Below are 8191 nucleotides of genomic sequence, written 5' to 3'. Positions count from 1 at the left end.
TACTCATTTTTATTAATACAAAAGAAGAATGTAAACAAAATAAATAGCAATTTGCTTATAAATTTGTTTTCTTAAGGCTAAAGAACGATTTTTTGAGTAGGTCGTCTTAGGTTCATGATTGCTTTACCACGCAAAGCAGGAGTGATGTTTGCCTTTACATCTTTATTTTTTTGTCTAAATATGAGGTTTTATAATATTACGAATTGATTTTGTGTAATTTATATATTACGCATTAATAATTTAATCTTAAAACAAATAATAATTAAGCATAACCAATGCTATGAAGAAACATTGATATCTGAATATCATATAATGTAATTTACAAAAATCAATAAAAGGATCCAAACTCATGGAATTCACACTCTGTCCACTTCGTAGTGTTTATTATAAGTAAACATTCAGTCCACTTCTTAGTGTTTGTTATAGAAATCAATTAATTGAAATTACTGTAGGCTGATAAGTATTATATCAAAATAATTTCGTTCCACTCTGATATAATTATAAAAATATCATAGTTGAATAATGTTTCATCATCATTTTTTTTTCTATTCCTATTAAGTCTAAAGCTTTCAAGATATATCATTAAACATGAAATACAGCATATAAAAAAAATGGTAAGATTAAGATGTATTTGTAAGAAATACTAAACCGCTACAAGACACTTCATAATAATATGACTTTAATTATAATTATTACGATATATATATATATTATGACATATAAAATTTAAATAAAACTTAACCAATAACTTAAATCATCAACAAACTATTTCGGCTTTTCGCAATTCATGTTAGTAAGGACCAGTTTCGTTCTTCAGCACATTTTATTAAAATAAAGATAAGTGAAGAACAGAGTAAATAATAAAAGAAGAACGTCAAACATTTTTATTCTGACATCTTATTTAATGACAAGTTTATCAGACAATTAATAAAAAAATGTAAACTTTATACTATTATATAATATTATGAAACTTAACGAATGAAAGAATTACCATTATGTTCTATTTATGTGTTTTGCAATGAATATTAAGCATTTGTTATAACAAAATATATGTCAAACTGAGCCTAATTTTTAAAAATAAGCTAAAAATAAATAACTGATTTATTCAATTATAAAGTTGCCTTGCTTTAATAGTGTCGCAACTGAAAACAGGTATTCTGGGGATATTTTGCTTTTCGTGTTACAAAGATAGTGTAGTTTCATCACTAGTACATCTTCATTTTCTATAATTTTCAACCGGAGAACAAATGTGCCGGTATTAAACTGAAGTTTTGAACAATAGCTTACGGTTAGTGGTTTCATTATTGTCAAGAGTCTTTTACGAATCGTATTCTTAAAACGTTTTGTTTTGCGAAAAGTTGGATGTAGTTGTTTTTTTTTTCGTAAACAGTGATATATTTGGACCTGAACTTCACGATTTTTTATTTGAAATCAACAGATGTAACTTATACCTGGCAGGAATGCAAAGGGGATCGTTCAGATTGGTAGTTGTAAACTTTACAGTGATAATTTGGTGGTTAGCAATATAATCAACTAATGAAACTGAAATAAACCTATATGAGTACGCAATATATAAATTTCACAAAATTAATTCGTTATATTATAAAACCTGATATTAAACGAATTAAAAGATGTAAAGTCAAGTGTTATTGCTGCTTTTCGTGGTAAAGCAATTATGAACCTAAGACGTGCTTAATCAAAAAATCGTTCTTTGATCGTCTAAAGAAAAAAAAAGGAATTAGGAAATCACTGTAGTTTTAATGTTTGATTACATTTTTCTTTTGTATTAATAAAAATGAGTAGGGCATATAAGTATTGTTATTATGACAATAGTAAAAAATTATAGAAATGAGTTAGATAACCTTTATTAAATCCAACTTTTGATCAAGAAATTTAATAAGATAAATGTTACTTTAATTATCCAGACATAATTGGCCAATGAACTTCGAAGCGATCGTAGAAGACTAAACGTTCTGATGCATTCTGGGAATTCGCGAAGGTCATAAATGCCTAGAATTCCGAATAGTACAAGAGCCCAAGAGGAGAAATAAGGCAGTTATCTCACCCCAATTTTTGATTAATTTAATGAAAACTATGTATAATTAATAGTCAAAATTGACGAGTCTGCCAAGTATAGGCAGGAGGAATAAAAAATTGCGGCCATTCGAAACCGATAAAAAATTTAATTTTTCATTCGGAGCTCTATATCTTAAAAAGTAGGAACAACACAAGAAAACCTAAGAGAACGTCATTTAAAGGTGAGCAAATTTGCTAAAATACGAACCCTAAAAGAGTTATTTACATTAAATAGTTCTCGAAATATAGCTTTTTAAAAAGCAACATTTCATAAAAATGTTGTATGAGAAGTACAGATAAATCAGTAGTTAGTGAATTTATTTTGAAAAACCTATATCTCAAAAACCATTTGACGTACAGATGTATATTATCACTAAAATTAAAGCTAGTTTAATTGAGCTATAAAGTAGTTTATGATGTTTATCTTCGTAGGAGTAATAGTTTTCATGAAATTTGCTAATATAAATTGATTTATAGTTGTTCGGACAAATTTTCATTTGCCAAATTTATTTTTATATGTGACTATCATAAAAACTACTACCCCTACGAAGATAAGAGTCATAAACTATTTTATAGTAAGTTAAATTTCCTTTATTTTGAGTGTTGGCAGACATATGTGCGTCTTATGGATCTAGAGATATATTTTTTCAAATATCCAACATTTTATACATACAACTAGAAATCAACATTTTGTTTATTTTGTCAAATATCATAAAAACTACTACTCCTACAAAGATAAACATTATTAACTATTTTATAGTACATTTAACTAGCTTTAATTTGAGCCCTAGCAGATATCTGTATGTCAAATGGTTTCTGAAATGAAGTTTTTCATAAATCTAACTTAATGTCCGAACAACTATAAATCAATTTATTTTAGCAAATATCATGAAAACTACTATTCCTACGAAGTTAAAGGTCATAAACTTCATTATAGTCCAATATTCTACCTTTAATTTGAGTGCTAATAGACATCTGTACGTCACATAGATCCTGAGATATAGATTTCTCAAAATAAATTAGCTAACTACTTATCTTTCAGTAGAATCTTAAGAAATTTTGCTTTTTAAAACGCTATATCACGAGAAATATTGGATGTAAATAGCTCTTTTAGGGCTAATATTTCAGCAAATTTACTCTTCCTTAAATAATGTTCTCTTAGGTTTTCTAGTGTTATTGGTAGTTTTTAAGATATAGAGCTCCGAATGAAAAAATAGTGTCTTTTAAGGGTTTGAAACAGCTGCCATTTTTTATTCCCCATACCTATACTTGGCAGACTCATCAGTGTTGACTAGTAATTATACATGGTTTTCATTAAAGTAATAACAAATTGGGGTGAGATAACTCCCTTTTTTTCTTCCCGGCTCTTGTACTAGAAAGTTTGACACTGATCTCCGCCCACACTCCACAATATATTTTGACTGATGTGTTACACTTAACTCATTCTTATTATCTTTGTCACGTATAAACCTAACTAATTATGATTTTTTGGTTAAAGACTTGCAAACTCAGTCTTACCATTAATATTAAGGCAACAAAGTAAATTCTAAATATGTCTTTATCTGTAACTGCTTTGAATAAATAAATATTGTTAGTGATTATCCATATTTTTTTTAATTCCGTTGGACGTGAGTTTTTTTGCTCTTTAAATAATTATGTTGTTGTTACCTAGGTACCTAAGTACATACTTAGCGAGCTATTGATAGATTAACAAAAAGTAAGTCATATTATTCTTTCATAATAAATTTTTCTGGCCCAAAAAAAAAACCCGAAAGTGAAATATTGAAATCAAATTATCAGCCTTACTGTGCATTTTAATAACAAATTTTTCATATTTATGAACAAATAGTACAACAACACTGAAGTTGATAAATAAATTAAAATGCATTTTAAGTTAGTTAAATCTATCTTGAACAAGTGTCAGAAAATAAAATGTTTTAGGTACCGCACGTACGGAATACGGCTATCAAAAGTTGGGTCTGGAAATTTATTTTCTTCATGAGCCTATATCTCGAAAATATAAGAAGTCATTTAAAAAATAAAAAATAGTGTTCAACATATATTTTAATTATCAACCCAAACCTCACTTTACTTTAGAGCAACTTTATAGTGGTTGCTCTGTAGTCAAAGCCTTAGGTAGTAACTGCGACTGTTATTACAACTGAAACTGTGATAGTACACTTGCAAGGCGTATACATGTGAGAGTTGCCTTACTAATATCACTTATACTATCATCGATCAAGCTGGACCCAGTGCGACAGTAAAGTCATAGAGTTGCAGATATAGCGACGTTACTAATTACTCCAAAAACAGTAATAGTGGAGGGGGCGCTTGTTTGTCGGGTAAAACGCATATATTCAAGGCTACGAGGTGTAGAGGGGATACTTTTGGTTCGGAGAGTCGGTAGCACTGACCGGTGTATCTGTTGGGGGCATGAGCAATTAACTTTATCATGCAAGTATTTTTATCTTTATTATTGTAATTGTTTTGGTTACATTATACGTAAGAACATTTAATTTATTATAAGAAACTCATTTTACTACTTTACTATTCTTGAGAACTCCATTATAGATATTTAATATTAATGTATAATTATTTAATATATTTAAACAATAATTGAAATTGTTTTGGTACGTTGTATAATGAATTATATCACTGTTTTTCTTGAATATTAGTGCATGTTACGTAATGCTAATTCTAAAAGAGAAACATATAAACATTTTAAGCATGAATTTTTTCAAATATTGACGTAAAACTTTATTCTATTCCTTATTTACTAAATAAACGTATTAAGTCAGCGCTTTACTCCCATTTCCTAACCATTTGTTAAGATGTGCAGGTTTTTAAGCAAAACAATCTTCGAATTAACTAAGTTATATTTTCATCCTAAATTAGACAATATTTTGAATATTGTTTCTTTAAGAAAAGTCGGAAAAGAAAACCGAAATCGCAATAATAAAAATTAAAATGTCCAATGACGAAATTGAAAAAGATCTTAAATAATTAAAATAAAGAAATTATAAAATTTTTCAGACTATTATAGGATAAATAATAAACTTTCTGGATATGATTGTTATTTATTTAATCAAAATCTTTCATTTTTCTTTGGGCCAAAGAAAGATTTTTTTTTATTAACCCCTTAATGCATAGTTTTATTTTTTAAAAAACAGCCAAAAAAAATCTATTTTTTATGCAAAAAACACAATTTATAACATAGACTTGGTAAAAAATATACAGAAATTAATAAAAGTTAATTTTAATTTTGGATATCGGTCATGATATCTAGCTCCCTACGTAAACATAGGCTAAAGCTATCAGAGGATTATTAAAGAGAATAAATCATTGTTATTTATTATATTATTATTAATTCTCGATTATATTCCAGCGTGAAAAATATAGCAGCATAAAATACAACGCCGAATTATCTCAAGTGTGCACAGTTTGGCTTGTTTAACACGCTCGAAGCGCCAAGATAACATTCGGCTTTAATTTTTATCGCTTTATATGAGGTTTTATAATATTACGGATCGATTTTTTGAAAATAAATTGATTATTATGCTGATCCCCAAATTATCACTGAAAAAAAAATTAAATCATTTCCGTCATTTGCTGCCTTTACTTTATTAATTATGAATGCTAATATTATTATCCATGCATTCATTAATTAAAAATTTTACCCACTCCTCGGTTTCAATAATTAACTCTAGTTTAAGATTGTAAATTTTAAAATTCAATCTATTCAGTGCAAATGCTTTGTTTTAAATCTTGTCATTTAACTTTAGGGTTTATTTTTGCACAAATTTACATTTATAGTAACATTACATGTCTGAATAATTAAATTCATAAGTGTCTTATTAATTTTCGATCAAAAGTCTGATTTAATAAAGGTTATAAATGTTATCTAATATGATTTCTATACTTTTTGAACATTTTTATTATAATAATACATTTTATTATTATTTAAACTATTTTTATTAATACAAAAGAAAATTTCAAACAAAATAAACAGCAATTTTCTTATACATTTTTTTCTTTTGGCAATGAACGATTTTTTAGTAGGCACGTATTAGGTTAATAATTGATTTACCACGCAAAGTAGCAATAACATTTGGTTTTCCTTTTTTATTTTTTATCACTAAATATGACGTTTTATAATATTACGAATTAATTGTGTGAAATTTATATATTGCGTTCTGATATAGGTTTATCATTAATTGATTATTTTGCTGACCACCAACTCTAGTTTATGATTGTAAATTTTAAAATTCAATCTATTCAGTGCTTTGTGTTAAATTTTGTCATTTAATTTTAGGGTTTATTTTTGGACAAATTTACATTTATAGCAACATTGTATGTCTGGATATTTAAAGTCATAAATATCATATTAATTTTCTAGATTAAAAGTTGGATTTAATAAAGGTTATAAATGTTATCTAATATCATTTCTATACTTTTTAATTATTTTCATAATAATAATACTTATATGCCTTACTAATTTTTATTAATACAAAAGAAAAGTATATTTCCTTATTCATTTTTTTTTCTTTAGACTAAAGAACGATTTTATAAGTAGGTTCTTAGCGTTGCGTCTTAGATTCATAACTGATTTAACAAGCAAAGCACTAGTGAAATTTGGCTTTACTTGGCTAAAATATGAGGGTTTATAATATTACGAATCTATTTTGTGTAATTTAAATATTGCGTACTAATATAAGTTTATAGAGTCTGGCTTTGGCCGTATACTGTGTTAGATCAGCTCTGCGCTTAACTTGTGTTTGTTAAAAGTTGTACTGAGCCAATTAAAGTGTTTTTTGATACACTATTGCAGTTTGCATTATAGAATACTCATCCAAATTTTGAGCGAGATAGGTCAAGAATTGAAGGAAATATGAAGAAGTTAAAGAAAGGTATTTTGCAGTAGGTTGCGAATTCCCTTATCTCACGGCAAGTTATATCTCGCCAGTGCCACCCGCTACCGCTACTTCGCTGGATACTACACGGTCAAGGTTAATACTTTTCAGATGTGTTTGTTATTATCGCCAATATAAATTATTTCAATCGTTTATTAAACTATTAATGACGGTCACTAATGAGGATTTTTTAGAGGTTATCAGCCATAATAACAAAGAATCTAAAAGCTCGCTTAACAAAATATCAGTAATTGTTGACTCTTCAGTGGCTGAAGTTTTCAATCTAAAGCGAAAAATATTCAGAAAAATATAAAAAAAAATAGTTCACTAGAAAATGAGATAAAGTCCTCAAAGACAGAAAGAAGAAAAAAAGATTTTTTAAATTTTTAATCTGCCCTATACGGAAAACGAGGAAGTCTCTACAAAAGTAGTTAATGTGTGCCAGGCCACCTTGACCAGAGGCCAATCTTGGTTTCCCTAAAGAATTATAAGGTTAAACAAACACTAATGAAAAGAAGAGACGAATTAGCCAAAATTAATTATAGAGTAAGCCATGGCAAGTCACCGGAAGAAAGGGAGAAAGGTTGAAAAAAATTTAGTTATAATAATAAATTAAAAGTTTTGGACAAATTTAAGTTTAAATTAGAAGCAGATAAATTTAAGTTAAAAGCAATCTATATCGTTCGAAGGAGGTGGAAAATATATTAGAAAATTCACCTACAATTGAGCAAGACAATAATTTACAGAAAAAAAACGAAAGACGAATGAAAGATTAAAAGAATTCGAGTTCCGGCCGAGATCTACTTCACTCAGCGGTCACCCTTCAGAAAAAGATTCCTGGCGTCATAACCATAAACCATCATAAAGTCTGCTCAAGCTTCAAAGTAATTTTAATTCTTCATTTAACCATACTAATAGTATATATAAGTTAATATTTAACAATATCGAAGGTTAACAAAATTTACTTAACATCAGTTCACTCTCAGATATTAATAATATAATGGCAACATGTGCTGTAGAAACTTGATGAAACTAGCGACTGATAATTTTATCATTCCACCTTGGCTCGTTTGTTGAGTTTCTTAGAAAGAGATATCTCGATAAATATATCAATGTGGGCACGGATGACTTATCGCCTAGGCAGGATTCACCAAGGGGGAGCATCTCTCAGCTCAATACACACATATATTAAATACACACACACA

General features: G+C 28.0%; 1 protein-coding gene across 1 annotated transcript in view; it reads left to right on the top strand.

Annotated features, from left to right (window-relative positions):
- Positions 1–4431: 4431 nt before the first annotated feature.
- Positions 4432–8191, top strand: part of LOC106683093 (probable cytochrome P450 6a13) — a gene marked incomplete in the record, with an annotated part of 18789 nt that continues 15029 nt past the window's right edge. Inside the window, 1 exon segment of the mRNA XM_067046846.1 lies at positions 4432–4530.

The sequence above is a fragment of the Halyomorpha halys genome, unplaced genomic scaffold, assembly GCF_000696795.3.
Source record: "Halyomorpha halys isolate HHAL.00 unplaced genomic scaffold, Hhal_1.1 Scaffold464.1, whole genome shotgun sequence".
In the NCBI taxonomy this organism is placed as follows: domain Eukaryota; kingdom Metazoa; phylum Arthropoda; class Insecta; order Hemiptera; family Pentatomidae; genus Halyomorpha; species Halyomorpha halys.
Note: the sequence above shows the minus strand (reverse complement) of the source record. Positions and strands in the feature narration are given on the sequence as shown.